This window comes from Xenopus tropicalis, chromosome 3, assembly GCF_000004195.4.
Source record: "Xenopus tropicalis strain Nigerian chromosome 3, UCB_Xtro_10.0, whole genome shotgun sequence".
NCBI lineage: Eukaryota > Metazoa > Chordata > Amphibia > Anura > Pipidae > Xenopus > Xenopus tropicalis.
The window spans coordinates 25,342,632-25,360,862 of NC_030679.2; positions in this window are offsets into that span (position 1 = coordinate 25,342,632).

The following is an 18,231-nucleotide window of genomic DNA, read 5'->3' on the forward strand; positions in this document are numbered from 1 at the left end:
CCGCATGCGATAAGTCGCATTTTCGCATGCGGTATTTCTCGCGCTAGTTTTACCGCATACGTTCATTTCCGTGCTGAAAAGAATATGATCGAATGATTCACTATAACTTTTGCGCGCTAAATATCGCATTCGGCTATGCGAAAATTAACACCTACTACAGGCAGGCGAAAAATTATACAAAAGTACAGTAAATGATTTTTTGCAATAAAATATGGACTTACAGTGTTATTTATTCAAGTCTGTGTTTCCCCTAGAGTGACGCAGCCGCCAGTTTGCAGGGAAATGGTCATTTTTAATACAGTAATTTTCTGCAAGTATTGGCGTGTATGGCTAACATGGCATGCATTCATTTGCGCGACTATTTATATTTGGCTACAAGTGATGAAATGTTTCGCCAGGCATGGATTCGCAGCAAATTTTTGGACGTGCGTTGAATTTTTTTGCGGCGGATTTTTTCATGCGTTTCGCAAAACAATCCGCCAATGGCGAAACGCCTGAAAAAATTTGCCATGCAAAAATTCACCGCACATACAAAAATTTATACAAGCGTCAAAAAATAATAGTCACAGCAACAATTTTTTTTCCCGCACAACATTTTTGCCGTTTCGTGGATCTTTCGAAAGATTTGCTAATTTTCACTAAAGAAACCAGAACCCATTTGCTCATCACTAGTGGCTACTATTTATAAGCATCTACTATTTATATGATACCATTTATATGCTACCATTCATATGTGGCTAATATTTATATACACCATTTATATGCGGCGACAATTTTTATACACTATTTCTAAGCTACCATTCATATGCGGTGACTATTCGCGGGCGTAATTTAGCGCATGTACCAGCAAATACCGCATTGAAATAGTCTTCGCGAGTTAAATAACGCATGCAATATCGCGCGTAAAAAAGCGCGAGTATGCTTATAGTGAATCGTGCGAAAAATCGCCAAAATTAAGATGCGGTAAAAATTTTAGCGCACGCTATAAATAGCGCACGTTAAATCGCACTTTAGTGAATCAGGCCCAATATCTTTTATTCATTGAGTAGTGAAGGAGTCTTATATATTTCTATGTATTATGCTCTCTTGATCACTAGGGCTTCTGTCCTAATACTACTCTACTTAGCTTTCACAAATTTAAACTTAGTTTTTTTGTTCTTGGACATTTGCTTTATTCTTGTTATAGTTTCTAAATTATTTGAATTTTTCTTTCAGTTCCTTCCAGCTTTTAAACAGGGGTCACTGACCTCAGAAGCCAAAAACTATTGCTCTATTCTTTTTTTTCTCTTTTCAGGCCATCTCCTATTCATATTCATATGTCTCACTCACACCACTGCTTGGTTGCTAGGGCTATTTGGTTTGGTTCAAACAGTTTTGAACTGGAGAGTTGCTGAACAAAAAGTGAAATAATTAAAAAATCACACATAATAAAAAATGAAGACTAATTGGAAATTGTTTTGTAATATCACACTCTACATCATACAGAAAATTAATTTAAAGGTGAACTACCCCTCCCTGGCATCCAAAATTGTGCTTGTGCACCTGAGCTGGTATAGTTAAGCAACACCACTCCCTTCCTCCACACACTTATGCAAGGGCCCAGTGTAACCAATGCTCTGTGCTTGCCAAGCTAGTACTGGAGCTTAAGCTAAAGTAGGGCTGTAATGGCAAAATGTGCTATTTATAAGGAGCACTGTAACATTTCCATCTTGTAGATCAGTGCTGTCCAACTGGCGGCCCGCTAGCTGCATGCGGCCTGCAACCCCCCTTTGTGCGGCCCCCCACCTGTCTGGCTGCTTTGATGGCTTACCTTTGTGTAAGCTTTAAATGTTATCAGTACTGTGATTAACTGGCCCCCTGCATGGCTCACACCTCAGATTCAGGCTGTAATCCCTCTGTATTGTTTGAACATGTAATCCCCTGTGCTGTTCACACCTTTTAATCCCTACATTGTTCACCCCCTGCAGTGTTCACACCTCAGGCTCAATCTGTAATCACCCCCATTGTTCACCTGTTCACACCTCAGACATTGTAGGTACTGCCTGGACTATGCTGCCTGTGTGTATGGCACACACAGGCAGCATAGGGTAGGCAGATTATGGCACATAGACATCATAGGGCAGGGAGGGTATGGCACAAACAGGTAGGGCAGGCAGAGTATGGCACACACAGGCAGCATAGGGCAGGGAGGGTATGGCACACACAGGCAGCATAGGGCAGGGAGGGTATGGCACACACAGGCAGGGTGGGGTAGGCAGAGTATGGCACACACAGGCAGCATAGGACAGGTAGAGTATGGCACACACAGGCAGCATAGGTCAGGGAGGGTATGGCACACACAGGCAGGGTAGGACAGGCAGAGCATGGCACACACAGGCAGCTAAGGGCAGGCAGAGTATGACACACACAGGCAGCATAGGGCAGGTAGAGTATGGCACACACAGGCAGGGTAGGGAAGGCAGAGTATGGCACACACAGGCAGGGTAGGGCATGCAGAGTATGGCACACACAGACAGGGTAGGGCAGGCAGAGTATGGCACACACAGGCAGCATAGGGCAGGCAGAGTATGGCACACACAGACAGGGTAGGGCAGGCAGAGTATGGCACACACAGGCAGCATAGGACAGACAGAGTATGGCACACACAGGCAGGGTAGGGCAGGAAGAGTATGGCACACACAGGCAGGGTAGGGCAGGCAGAGTATGGCACACACAGGCAGCATAGGACAGGCAGAGTATGGCACACACAGGCAGGGTAGTGCAAGCAGTGTGGTGCCTGTGTGTGCCATACTCTGCCTGCCCTATGCTGCCTGTGGGAGGTGAACCTGGCAGGGGTTTGTTGTGGGTTTGTTAGCAGTTGAAAATAGCCATTAAATGGTCCCTAAGGTGTGTAATTATGTGCTGGGGGTTGCTGTGCTATCCACAGTGGAGGAGGCATATGGATTTAGGGGTATATCTTAATATGACATAATGTAATTCTTTTACATATGAATGCCGGTTGATATCCCCGCAGTAAGGACCAAGCATTTGGGATTTTGCTGTGCTACCACCATTGTGATAAAATAGGTGTGGTTTGAAGTGGGTGTGGTTTAAAAGGGGGGAGTGGTCAAAACTGGCTTACATTAGCAGCCCTCCACCATGTATGCTAGAGAAATTCCGTCCCTCGGCACCGCAGAAGTTGGACAGCACTGTTGTAGATTATTAAACTATGAAGTGTTACTTGCCATTATCTTAAACAACATCAAAGAGGTTTTGTAAATACTTGAACTTGATAAACAAATGACCTTTCTCAGACTTAATAGTGTTGTAACTACTGTATAATTAAGTTATTCAAATATAATTGTACTTTGAACAAGGCACTAAACAACAAAACAGTTCTCAGTCCAAGATACTGCCTAGTAAAGCTGTTCCGATGAAGCTAAATCTTGATAAAAATCCAGCTCACACTACCAATATGATAAATGCTCACTCCAAGGTAAACAGCATAAAATAAGGTCATTCAACTGGCCTTGATATTCACAGTTGCAAAACTGGGTGATAAATGTTGACTTTATTGACAGGAACGCCATGCACAATCACATAATTTTCACTTGGCAAAAGTAGGGACAGCCTGGGACAGGTGGAGCAGCAGGGGTTGGGACAGGTGGAGCAGCAGGGGTCAGGGCAGGGGGATTTATAGAGACATGAGGAAAGGTGGTGGTTTTTAAGGAGGAGTAGGTGGAAGGAGAAAGAGCAGATTATATAGGGGAAGTAGGAAGTGGATGAGCATTGCATCATGGACAGCTGACAGGAACACAACATCCCTCCCACTCGCCCTTGGGCAGAGGCATGAGGAAGGGGGATAAGGAAAAGGGGTATGACACAATTGTCGCAGCTATGGGTGTGGTAGGGCTGCCCTAGTGAGAAGTCACAAACAGGGTAAATAGATAAAGGGGCTGGTGTTTTTCTGGAGGGGCAGGCCGGGGGCAAATGCCCACAGTAGGCACAGAAGAGAGGGAAGTTTGGAGGTGGATGCTTAGTCACAGGCTTGGTCCTGGGTTGTTCAAATAGTTTATGTTAATGTTAATAATGATCCACTTATTTGGTGAGGTCGACAGATTCAGCCACCTTCATGCTGGGCCAAACCGGCCTGATCCAATCATTTGGCCCCTGGGCCAAGATCAGATCATAATAGGTGTCTATGCAGAACCATCAGGAGAGGACTGCGTCAACATGCCAACGTAGTCCCTGACCTAAAAGGTTTTTATTTATGTCTGTCGGAGAGACAGTCGCAAAGCAGGCCCAGATTTGTAATGAGGCCACAAAGGCCCAGGCCTAGGGCAGCACAAATTTAGGTGCATGCCGTGCAAGCCGCACTGAAACTTTGCTCACATACGGAGTAATGGGGAATGGGGACCAGACAAACTTCAGCGTGTCCACTCCCCACTGCTCTGTACGTGAGTTAAAAGGACATGAATGTGCATGCGTGGGGGGGGGGAGGCACGTGGTTAAAGGCTTATTAACAAATCCAGCCCTGCCACAGAAGGGCCCATACATAAGCACAGGGGCGGGCCAAGCCGACCGGGCGCCCTAGGCAACCGGGTCGGCCACCTCGCCCCTGCACCTTCCGCCCCCCCTCACGTTTCAACGTGCATGCGCAGTTCCGGGGGAGGGGGGACGGTGGCTACGCGATAGTTCATTGCCCCCACCACGTATTGACAAGCGGCGGGGGCAATGAAAAAGGAGCTAGGGGTAGGCAGTAGAGGTTCCTGCCTGGTGCCCCCCAGTGTTTGCGCCCTAGGCAACTGCCTCTTCTGCCTACCCCTAGTTCCGGCCCTGCATAAGCAGATAAGATCAACATCTTAAATCTGCCCATATATCACCAGCTTTACTTTCTCCTTGTCAGTATCATATTTACACTATATATTGCCCCCCTGTCCTACCTACATCTCTCAGCATTGCTTGATAGTGATGAGCGAATCTGTCCTGTTTCGCTGAAAAATTTTTGAAACTGTGGAAAAATTCGCAAAATGGCAAAAAATTCACAAACGTGGCTATCGTTTGACTTTTTTGACGCTTTTTTTGACATGCACAACTTTTTCACACACGTGGCTTTGTTTTTTGGCTTGCGGCAATTTTTGCATGCAAATCCATGCCTAGTTTTTCTCTCTTTCCTTCTATATCAATATGTTTTAATTACTACAATACAGTACCTACTTCCCCTTGTGCAATACACTCTGTTTTGTGATTCATATTCATATGAAATTTACAGTAATGCTGAAGCTGTTATAAATCACATCAAAATATTTGCAAAGCCATAAAATATCATATAAAGATCGGAATGTACCAAGAGTGATAGGGTACTTCTAAACAGGTGATTGAAGCACAAGGATTTTTCCACCATACCGAATGTGTTCCTGTTAAATTCCATGCTGTTATTTTAACAAATTAATAGCGACTGGTATGTATAGCAGTCATTTAGATAAGTTGCCTGTGATAACAACATGCAAATAACTTTGTGCTTATCAAGAACTGGATTGTGCAACAATATGCTAAAGTTCAGCAATGTTAGGCTTGAAGGAAGTCTGTCTTGCAACATCAACATTCTAAATCACACAATATATTCTATAAAAGTACTTATAGATGAAGGAAGCACTACCACAAAATGGAATTCATTTATCTATAAGGTTAAGGCCACATGGGTGACAACATGTATCTTGGTAACTATAAACTATCAGTGTGTATGAAGAGCAACTACCCTCTGTTTTTTACTATACCACAAAAGCTAAGCCTCTTCATACAGCCTCTGAACAACCCGCTTCTTACTGACCTGCCCAATGAGCACAGGTGTACAGAAGAAGTAGACTCAGTTGGATATCTAGTAGTATGGATAAGAATTTTAACTAAAGTGCTTTTAGATTTAAAAGCACAATGAGACACAACCTATAACCCAAGGGGCTAGTCAGGGTTCCCATACTTATGTGCTTCTTTGCAGAGCCGTGCAGTAGGAAAATGTGGAAACGAGGCCCAAGATTTGAGACCCAGGTTCATTGGCTGATTGTAGATCTTATTTATCTAGCGCCTGGATTCTCTTTATTAGCTATACTTTGCTGATTTACCAGTTCTTGCCTGTTCCTGACCCATGCCTGAATCTCTAGCTATTATTAATGAAACCTTCGGATACTTCTGTGTGACTTTGACCTGTTCTTTAGCGTCAGGCTCAGGCGCAAAAACCTTTTTGACTTTGAACCTTCAGAACATAATTTTGAAGCAACCCATAGGGCTCAATGGCACTCTGCAGCTCCAACCTGGCCCAAGGAAAGCCTCCCATAGGGCTCAATGGCACTCTGCAGCTCCAACCTGGCCCAAGGAAAGTCTCCCATAGGGCTCAATGGCACTCTGCAGCTCCAACCTGGCCCAAGGAAAGTCTCCCATAGGGCTCAATGGCACTATGCAGCTCCAACCCGGCCCAAGGAAAGCCTCCCATAGGGCTCAATGGCACTCTGCAGCTCCAACCTGGCCCAAGGAAAGTCTCCCATAGGGCTCAATGGCACTCTGCAGCTCCAACTTGGCCCAAGGAAAGTCTCCCATAGGGCTCAATGGCACTCTGCAGCTCCAACCTGGCCCAAGGAAAGTCTCCCATAGGGCTCAATGGCACTCTGCAGCTCCAACCCGGCCCAAGGAAAGTCTCCCATAGGGCTCAATGGCACTCTGCAGCTCCAACCCGGCCCAAGGAAAGTCTCCCATAGGGCTCAATGGCACTCTGCAGCTCCAACCCGGCCCAAGGAAAGTCTCCCATAGGGCTCAATGGCACTCTGCAGCTCCAACCCGGCCCAAGGAAAGTCTCCCATAGGGCTCAATGGCACTCTGCTGCTCCAACCCGGCCCAAGGAAAGTCTCCCATAGGGCTCAATGGCACTCTGCTGCTCCAACCCGGCCCAAGGAGAGTCTCCCATAGGGCTCAATGGCACTCTGCAGCTCCAACCCGGCCCAAGGAAAGTCTCCCATAGGGCTCAATGGCACTCTCCAGCTTCAACCTGGCCCAAGGAAAGTCTCCCATAGGGCTCAATGGCACTCTGCAGCTCCAACCGCCCCAAGGAAAGCCTCCCATAGGGCTCAATGGCACTCTGCAGCTCCAACCCGGCCCAAGGAAAGTCTCCCATAGGGCTCAATGGCACTCTGCAGCTCCAACCTGGCCCAAGGAAAGTCTCCCATAGGACTCAATGGCACTCTGCAGCTCCAACCTGGCCCAAGGAAAGTCTCCCATAGGACTCAATGGCACTCTGCAGCTCCAACCTGGCCCAAGGAAAGTCTCCCATAGGCCTCAATGGCACTCTGCAGCTCCAACCCGGCCCAAGGAAAGTCTCCCATAGGGCTCAATGGCACTCTGCAGCTCCAACCCGGCCCAAGGAAAGTCTCCCATAGGAATCAATGGCACTCTGCAGCTCCAACCTGGCCCAAGGAAAGTTGTGATAAATACGATTTTGTGGCGCAAAGTGACGCAAAGCACAAAAAAGTCGCTGAAATCAACGAAAATATAGTGGAAAATAAAAATTTTTTCCATTTGGACCCAATCTTACTTTAATGAATGTGCCACTTAGTATTTTCATAGAATGTCCTCTTTCTACCTGCTTTGTAATTGGCTTTATTTATATTTTTTAATGATGTGCTTTCCTCTACCACCTCTTTACAACTTTCAATTGGGGGTCACTGATCCCTGCAGTCAAAATACTATTACTCTGTAAGGCTACAAATGTCCTTTTTAATAATTACATTCATATGCAGGACCTTGCCTATTACCCTAGCAACCAGATAGCTGCTAAAATTCCAAACCAGAGGGAAAAAAAACAACAACAAAAAACCAATTGTAAATTGTCTCAGAATGTCAATGTCTACAGAATTCTAAAAGGTGAACTACACCTTTAATTTATCCACGTAAGCTTCAAATCAAGTCTTTGTTTTGCAAAGCAATAAAAAGCGCTTTAGCTTTATGTTATGGAAGCATCTGACAATTGAAAAGCTTCCATTGTTTACTTTGAAAAATTGAAATGAATCCACCTTTTTTAAGACCTGGTCCACACAAAGGAATATCATCTATCAGCATCAGTAAAGTGACACCATTACAAAACAATGAGACCTGTGTGTGGGTGTCCTTGCTTTCCTTTCTGGCAGGTATGATTGTAAATCAGATAACTATACGATTTAAAAGATGTTTTAGAACAAAATGTTCTTATTCTTTAGAACAAAATATCATCAGGTAGATGAAATGTAGACAAATTTCCATAGATTATTATTTTTTGTATATTGTTGTACATTAGAATTGTTCATTTATACAGCACTTTACTGCCTCTTGCTCTTCTTTATATACATAACTATATATACATGGTATGATTTGTAAACACAATAAGTCAACTCTCATATATTCTTCAGCAGAGGGAAAGTAATCACTGCTAAAAACAATAGTGAACCCTTTTATAAGACCTTTGGCATTTATTGCACACTAAAGTGATAAGCATGAACCTGAGGTTACATGAAGGGACATTTAGTCACTGAGTATTTAGTAGACTGTTTACCAATATTGGGCAACTATGCAAATCTAATTGCTGGTTGGTTGCTATGGGACACATTGTCAGTGATATTTATCTCCAGTGTTAGTAAACATGTTTCTTACTATCAATATAATTTACTCAGCTCTTTTTTTTTTTTTTTTTAGTTTTTTTAATAATTTATTTTTTGTTAGCGCTATTTTGGAATAGTGCAGGTTCCCCAATGGCCACTTCCCATCAGTATATCCAAGCAAGAACAGTCTGGAACAGAACCACTTATATTATATTCTTGTTTAAAATGCCTTCATTGCACACATCTTAGGGCATTACAGCAACGTTTCAGGCCATGTGTTAAATAATAGCAGAAGAAATTATAAAATCAAACACCATGAAAGATTTTTGTTTTCTTCCCCAAGCAGGTTAAAGAATTCAATCACAATAACAAAATATCTATAACAAAAGCAAGATGTTAACCTTTTAGTGCCAGACAATTTTCCATAATAACACTACCTGTCAAGCAGGTTTTAAACATTGTTTCACTCTTTTAGTTTAGGGATATTTCCTAGTGGATCGTCGACCCATGGTGGATCAAACCACGTATATATGAGTGTGGAGCAATAGATAGTTTTCGTTTTTTTGCCTTTGACTTTGCATATAAATATTTTATGGTGAACACCCAGCCTTTGATATTAGAATGATGGCGAGTGGCGTCAACAGAGGATATATATATATACATACATAAAGGATGGCACACCGCTACATATCATACCTCAGGTGCTCAGTATATATATATATAATAGATTGCATCTTGGACTGCAGTGGCAAGGAACAGCAGTAGTTTTTGAGCTGTTAAAATTCAAAATACAGGTACCCATGAGCTTATAAATAGAGTAGGGCCAGTCAATAGTAAAACCTAGTCTATAGGTGCCCATACACTATAAGATCCCCTCGCTTGGCGATGTCGCCAAGCAAGCGGATCTTCACCCGATATCCCCACCTACGGGTGGGCGATATCGGGTAGCAAGTACCTTGAACAAAAAATAATTCGAGCCGATGCGGTCCCCGATCCGACTGGATTTTCTAACCTGGCCAATCGAGATATCGGTCGGCCAGGCCGCTCGGTTCTGCCCATACATGAGCCGATAGAAGTAATTCTATTTAATATTTTGCACTTCTGTCAGGTGTAATAATGGCGGAACATAATTCTCTGGAACATTCCACTGCAGGTTTGACATCATGGATATCTAAAACATCTATTTTATGAAGTCCCTGTAGCCACATTCACATTCGTTTACTGCCCTCAGATTTCAATTTATAGGTCCCCCCCCCCCCCGTCTGTAACCCATTACGGGTCTGTCTTTATCAATGAATGAGAACAAAAATTAGTTTTCTATTTATATAATAAAACCTCATGGATACCAGGGCTGTGTAAGGAAAAATGTATTATATACACTTTATATATAGGGATGTAGCGAACCTCACAAAAAAAGTTTGCGAACCCATTCGCGAACTTCCGCCAAAAAGTGCGAACTTTTGCGAACTTTGCGAACCTCATAGACTTCAATGGGAAGGCGAACTTTAAAAACTAGAAAAGCCATTTCTGGCCAGAAAACTGATTTTAAAGTTTTTTAAAGGGTGCCACGACCTGGACAGTGGCATGCAGGAGGGGGATCAAGGGCAAAAATTTCTCTGAAAAATACTTTGTTGACACAGCGTTGCGTTTTGTGCTGTAAAGGGCAGAAATCACACTACATTTCTAAACTTGTGTAATAAATTGCTTTAAAACGTCCGGCGTCTACATGCCAATCAAGTCGTGTAAAGGTTACAACGCTGCAGTAGTGGATACAGAATATTTTATTGCTGGTGGAAAAACATCGCTCAGGTGATTTTATTGCAATGCAATGTCACTACTATGTGTAACGTGTTTGGTGCACTACTAACAGCAAACAGCACTGGACACGTTAAAGAACAGTAAGTTAAATTAAAAAAAAATGAAAAAAATAATAATAAAAAAAAAGTGATCTCTGGTTGGTGCTGGGGGTGAACTACTAGGAGCAGCACACAAGTCCCCAACACAGCTAGACTAATAGCACTCGGCTCTATAAATTACAGTAGCAAAATAAAAAAACACAAATAAAAAAAAAAATGATTTGAATGTGTGGTTGGTGCTTAGTTGCACTACTATGAGCAGCACACCTGTCTCCAACACACACAGACGGAGCTGCAGTACACAATGAAAGAAGAGTAACAGTAATCAGAAAATAAAAGCACTCCTTACAAGGACTATTGGGTTACAGCAGATGAGATAAGCAGGACAGCTGCCCACAGCAGCTACATACAGAGCAGTAGAAAGTAGATTACTAGTCAGCAAAGCTACCTAAACTGTCCCTCAAACCCCTGCACAGCTCTCTCCCTATGTGCTAATACAGAGCAGTAGAAAGTAGATTACTAGTCAGCAAAGCTACCTAAACTCTCCCTCAAACCCCTGCACAGCTCTCTCCCTATGTGCTAATACAGAGCAGTAGAAGGTAAATTACTAGTCAGCAAAGCTACCTAAACTGTCCCTCAAACCCCTGCACAGCTCTCTCCCTATGCTAACTCATCAAGCACACACAGGCAGAATGTAAAATGGCTGCTGGGCTTCAGTTTATATATGGAAGGGAGTGGTCCGGGGGTGGTCCAGGAGGGAGAGCTGCCTGATTGGCTGCCATGTATCTGCTGGCTCTGGGGTGAGAGGTCAAAATTTGGCTCCAGCTAAGGCGAACCCAAAGTTGCGAACATCGCTAAAAGTTCGCGAACTTGCGAACACCCGATTTTCGTGCGAATTAGTTCTCCGGCGAACAGTTCGCTACATCTCTATTTATATACACTTATAACGGAGAGTCATTTTTAATAAAGACTTTTGTGTACATTTCAAGGCTTTTTTTCTATTTCGTTTTGAAGGGACTTAGTGCTGTATATTGATCGCAAACCTTGTTCCTATCAGGTATTGTGTTTCACTCAAAGGAATTGTGTATACAGGACCACCCTGTAAGGGATACCTTGGGTGGTGTGAGTATGTAGAACACTGTTATGGTCTGAAGGTTTAAGGAACCATTTTAAGGAACCATTGTCCCATTTTAAAAATCCAAATTAATGTTGGAGTTTGTATTCCATGGTGCATTTAACAGGTGTGGGCAAATAATTAAGATAAAGGAACAATGTGGCAAGGTGCCATTGTGACGGGGAAAAGTTTTTACATTTTTTTTATACATTAACGGGCCCATTCACTAAAGTCGAATTTTTGGGGCTTAAAATCACGATATGGAAAAAATTCGGAGCAGCCATAATAATTTCTGATGTTCTAAAATGTCACAAAAATGCTTTTATCGATCATACGAAAATATCAAAATTGCCTTCCGAAAGTCACAAAATTTTTGGAGCCGAACATTTCTAAACGGCACGAAAGCCTTTCTGGCTTTGAAACCTTCAATGTATAATTTTGGAAGCCTCCTGTAGGACTCAATGGCACTCGACAGATCTAACCTGGTGAAAAGATAGTCACAATACCAAAGCTTGAATGAATTCTGAAATGTTTGTAGTCTTTGCGAAAAGTACGACTTTTTTTGTGGAACTTAACAAAAACCACGAAAATGTTGTGGAATTTAAACAAAATTATCGTGGACATTCCGAAAAATACGATTTTATCTCATAAATAATTGAGGTTTTGTAAATGGGCCCCTAAATGTGATCGAAACATCAGCTTTCACATTTTCTTTCAAAAAAAATGTTTGTGTCCATGCACATCCCCATGGATAAGGAAGTCTGTAAATGTATGAATACAATCTTTTTGTTTGGCAAAATAGACTAAAACACTTCTTGGACATAAATGTATATCCATCTTAGTGGGGTTTTCTTATTTTTGCCTGAACTTTAGCACATTGTGTACAATATAAAATTGTGTTATATTACATACTACTATGCTAGACTACAAACTGCTCAGTTTTATTTTGCCTCTAACTAGTTAATCTAATCCCAGAACTTGTGATCTTATAAAAACTATTCTGCTGACTCGAAGGTACAACACTGGTCACGAAAACATTTATTGGTCACGAAAACCTATTTTAATGTGTGCTTCTATTCACAGCAAGTGGACTTTACCCTCATTGTGGCATGCATGCTTGGTGTAGTAACATTATTTTTTATGCATTCATTATATTTGATAAAGTATTGCTTTCATTTTCTATTTATGTATTAATTAGTATGATGTCACAATGGAGGTTTGAGTACCAATTCACTGTAATTATGTTGGGACATATGATTTGTAGCTAGTTAGGGCTCTGGCACACGGGGAGATTAGTCGCCCGCGACAAATCTCCCTGTTCGCGAGCGACTAATCCCTCTGAGTTGCCATCAGCTGCCATCCCACCGGCAAATCGCCAAAAATGCCTTGCGAGGCATGCCTTGCGCAGCGTGTGCCATCCCACCGGCGACGTACATTTTCGCCGGTGGGATGGCAATCCGGGGAGATTAGTCGCCCGCGAACAGAGAGTTTTGTCGCAGGTGACTAATCTCCCAGTGTGCCAGAGCCCTTATAGAGATTATCGTGAGTAATCACAACTAAGAAAGTGATTGTTATTACTGGAGTTGGGAATAGAAACATGCACTGTGACTTTTGGATTTGTATCTCCTTAGCGTGTTGTTCAAATCAGTTATGTGGTACAGAGTCCTACCAATTCTTGGCAATGGTCAATGCTTCTGTTTATTGTCAAACATCCTACACTTGCTATTGATCCAATATATTTCTTGTATGTTACCTTGAAGGAGTACAAAAGTGTTGCTTGATAATCTTACTAGTGGCTAAGTCCACAGATATGAAATTAAGAAAAAAACATTCATATACCTTATCTCTCCAGTACTCCTGAAGCATTATAATTTCTCTGAATATGGTATTTTTAAAAATCCCTGAAATCTGAACTCAATGTGCATCCGCTACTTTATTGAGGGTGCCCTTACCTTTTGCTAAGGCTGCATTTAAGACTGCTGTATGAGCAGTGACATAACTAGACCTTAATGCCAGCCAAGCTAAACCATTCCAGGGCCTCCATCCTACAAGCCTTGGAGAACTTTGTACTTTGCAGTCAAATAGTGAAACTGTGAATCAATTAAACCCCTTGGTGGCCCTTTATAATCCCCCTCAATGGCTCAGAGGAATCTATATTTCTACCCAAGATAACCCCGTGTAGGCCTTCCTTATCCATTGTTAACGTAGATACCACCTGGTCTGCATAAATGCAGAGTGAGAAATTCAGTATATATCTATACATTTATAGAGTAGATTTATACTGTGGAAACATTTGGGTTTCTAAAAATATGGCCACAGAAATTGGTTTCTTGTGTATAAATAGTATTAAAGAAATTACATATAAATAAAAACACTACAGAATGTTCTACTGAAAAATTGTGCTTTGGCTGTGTATGTAAATAAGACGTTACAGCAGACGTATCCAGATATCTGCTCGGCATGGCATTGTTAATTCCTTTTTGAACAGCTGAAAAACTGGAAATATGTGCAGTAAATAACAGTCTGAAGGTGGTCTTTACGTATTTCTTTTATCTAAGCTGTACAGCACATGCACACTGAGAACAAGACTTTCCCAGGTTTTACTGAGTCACTGTAACCTACAGAAATGTAATGTTTATTTTTACAGTGGCGTTAATAGCAGCTTGAGTCTAACTCACGCAGGGAATCAAAAGGGGGTTTCAAAACTTTTTTTTTTTTAACTTGCTACGTCAAAAATGTTCTTTGCTAACAAATGAATGAGTATTTATTACAGGTAGGGGAACTGTTATTCAGAAACCCATTACCCAGAAAGCTCTGAATTAAAGGAACAGTAACACCAAAAAATTAAAGAGCTTTAAAGTAATAAAAATATAATGCACTGTTGCCCTGCACTGGTAAAACTGGTGTGTTTGCTACAGTAACACTACTATAATTTATATAATAAGCTGCTGTGTAGCCACGGGGGCAGCCATTCAAGCTGGAAAAAAGGAGAAAAGGCACAGGTTACATAGCAGATAACAGATAAGTTCTGTAGAATACAATAGTGTTTTATCTGTTATCTGCTATGTGCCTGTGCCTTTTCTCCTTTGAATGGCTGCCTCCATGGCTACATAGCAACTTATTTATATAAATTATAGTAGACTTTCTGAAGTAAACACACAACTTTTACCAGTGCAGGGCAGCAGCACATTATATTTTAGTTACTTTTATACACTTTCATTTTTTGGTGTTACTGTTCCTTTAAGGAAGGCCATCTCCCATAGACTCCATTTTATCAAAATAATTCACATTTCAAAAGAAATTTCCTTTTTCACTGTAATAATAAAACAGTACCTTGTACTTGGTCCTAACTAAGATATAATTAATCCGTATTAAGGGCAAAACAATCCTATTCATTTTATTTAATGTTTAAATGATTTTTAGTAGTGATGAGCGAATTTTTTCGGCAGACATGTATTCGTAGAGAATTTCCGCATTTCACCATTGGCGAATTGTTTTGCGAAACTTCAGAGAAAATTTGCCGCGGGAAAAAGCGCGGGCGACGAAAAAATCGTGCAACAAACGCATTTCGGGAATTTTTTTTGCCGTTTCAAGAATTTTATGGCAAAGCGAAAGCGACACATTCGCTCGTCACTAATTTTTAGTAGACTTAAGGTATGTAATTCAAATTACGTACAGATCCCTTATCAGGATACCCAAGGTCCTGTGCATTTTGGATAACAGGTCCCATACCTGTATTATTAAATAAAATTTCAAGTAAACATGTGAATTTTCTATGGGAGAAAGGCTTTCCCACTATCTGTCTATAATGTCCTCTAATGTTATTGTAAAGAGCAACAACCCCTTGACAGTTTTTCTTCATAGATAAGTATTCTGTCTCTGTTACCAGTTTAGTTGCAGTCTGTGCACTCTCTCCAGCTCATTAATATCCTTCTTAAGGACTGGAGCCCAAAACTGCAACTAAACTGGTAAAGGGGATGGGAGAGTTAAGCTATGAGGTTAGACTGTCAAGGTTGCATACTCAAGGTGAGGCCTTACCAGGGACCTATAAAGAGGCAAAATTATGTTTTCATCCCTTGAGTCCATGCCCTTTTTTATACAAGACAGCACTTTACAGCACTAGCTAATGCCGTCAGCTTCGAAACAGGGCACAAAGGCCTGTACCTATCTGTGCATGCCCGAACACAGCTTGCAAAGTGCAAAAACCTATAAAGAGGCAAAATTATGTTTTCATCCCTTGAGTCAATGTCCTTTTTTTATGCAAGTAACCAACGAGTGACACTGTCTAGCGTTATACATCTTGTTATCCACAAAAATCCTTCTCTATTAAGGAGGCCTTGTACATACTACTTTTTTTTTTTTTAAACGTATTTTTATTGGTTTTTTAACTGAAAAGTTAGAAAAGTAGGAAAAAGAGGGGAGGGGAAGGGGGGAGCTGGACATCTTTGGTTTTCATTCGGTGGTATTTGCCGAGGATTCGAGCCATGGGGACCAAACACCTTCAAATGTGCTTGCACAGCCTCTGGCCAGGTAGGTGAGTTTGTATAGTTGCAGTTGAGAGTTCATCAGGGAGATCCATTTGCCGAGTGTCGGTGGGGTTGGGCTAATCCAATGCATGGCGATTGTCTTTTTTGCGTAGAAGAAAAGTAGCCTCATTAAACATCTGGTATATGCTCTGGGCACCAGGGAGTCAAGTAGGCCCAGTAAGGACGTAGTTGGGTTATAGACTTGAGGGAGTAACAGTTCTGTGGCCATGAATTGTACAATTTGCCTCCAGAATTTTTGTATGTCTGGGCAATCCCATATTAGATGGAAGAAGTTAGCGGAGGAGGCCCTGCATCTCAAGCAGTTGGGAGAGGCAAGTCTTCCAATGGTGTGTAGTTTTTGGGGTGTGAGGTAGGTTTGGTGAATGATTTTAAATTGTAAGAGTCTGTCTCTCACACTCACTAAAGGTTGGTATAGATTTTGTACATACTACTTTTAAGTGTTTAACTCACATTGTTTGTGTACCAAAATGAATAATAGGGATGTACCGAATCCAGGATTCCGTTCAGAAATCAGCCAATATGTTGGCCTTTTTCAGCAGCATTAGGATCTGGCCAAATCCACATGCCTGACCGAACCAAATCTGAATCCTTAAAATCAAGTGAATTTTTGTCACATGACCTTAGATTGTAAGCTCTACGGGGCAGGGACCCCCTTCCTACTTTGTCTCATACCACATGGCACTTTTATATATATTTATTGTATTTATTTATTATACCACTTGTCCTCCCTGTGTGTAATTGTGTATATTGTAAGATTGTACAGCGCTGCGTACCCTTGTGGCGCTTTATAAATAAAGTTATACATACATACATACATACATACATACATGAACACTTAAAATCTTTCACAGCTCAGATTCGGATTCAGTATTCGCCCGAATTCGAGGTTCGCCTGGATCCCAAAATAGTGGATTCAGTGCACCCCAAGTGTATAACCTTGCACTTATCAACACTGAACCTCTTTTCTTTGCCAGTTTTTGAATTATTCAAATCGCTCTGCAAAGCGGCAGCATCCTGCATGGAACTTAAAGTTTTGCGCAATTTAGTGTCATCAGCAAAAATAGAAACAGTACTCTCTATGCCCACCTCCAGGTCATTAATAAATAAGTTAAAAAGCAAAAGACCAAGGACTGACCCCTGCGGTACCCACTAACCACACTGGCCCAATTAGAAAATGTTCTATATTTATCACTGCCCTTTGTAATCTATCCAAGTACATATATTATATTCCAGGCCAATTAACTTGTGATGGTGTAATGATGTGACTGAATTGTTATACTTAATAAGTTATTTTAAAGAATCCCAACCAATCATACCAGCTGCACAAAGTCCACACAATGTAATGAAAATGACTCGTTTTACAAAAAAAACACATGTTGAAAGCTGTAAATATCATTATATTTGGTTCTTACAGATGTCATCATTTCCATTTACTTCTCCTGATATTGCCATATGCCATACTACAGATTAATCCTGTTTTATAAAAACTGATAATTTACCAAATTTGTACATATTTAAGGCTATTAAAATTTACCTTGGAGTTTCATGGCCTTTATAAAAGCGCTCAGACTGTGGCTTTGTGCCTTTATACCACTGTCAAAAGCCCTTGGTAACCTCTAACATCCATATATTTTATAGTAATGCTGTCTAACTGCTTCCATATAGTGGGACAACTATTCTTTAAATATATTATATGTTTAAAGGCCAGATTACAATAAACTGATAATTCAAAGAGGTCAATGGAGCTCGAGTAGCTTTGTGGGTCATAAAAAGTCTACAGTCTGGGGGCCAAAAATGGGTCCATGTATAACACACAAGTTTTTCTTCTATTATGTATACTGTACATGACAAGGGGACTCCTCAATTTCCCTTCGCCTTCAGCCATCCCTCTGAACCCCATTGTTACATACATTAATAAAACACCAGGAGACGGAAATGGGTAAAAAGAGGCCACAGCATTTATTTACATTTTATCAAATAAATAGGACCTTGCCAGCCTCACCCCAAGGCAATATTCAAAGCCAGAATTCCATAAGAGATCGCTACTATGCTCTGCTGTTCCTTACTGAAGACTTGAGATCAGCACTATGTCATTATATCCACCACTGAGTATTAGG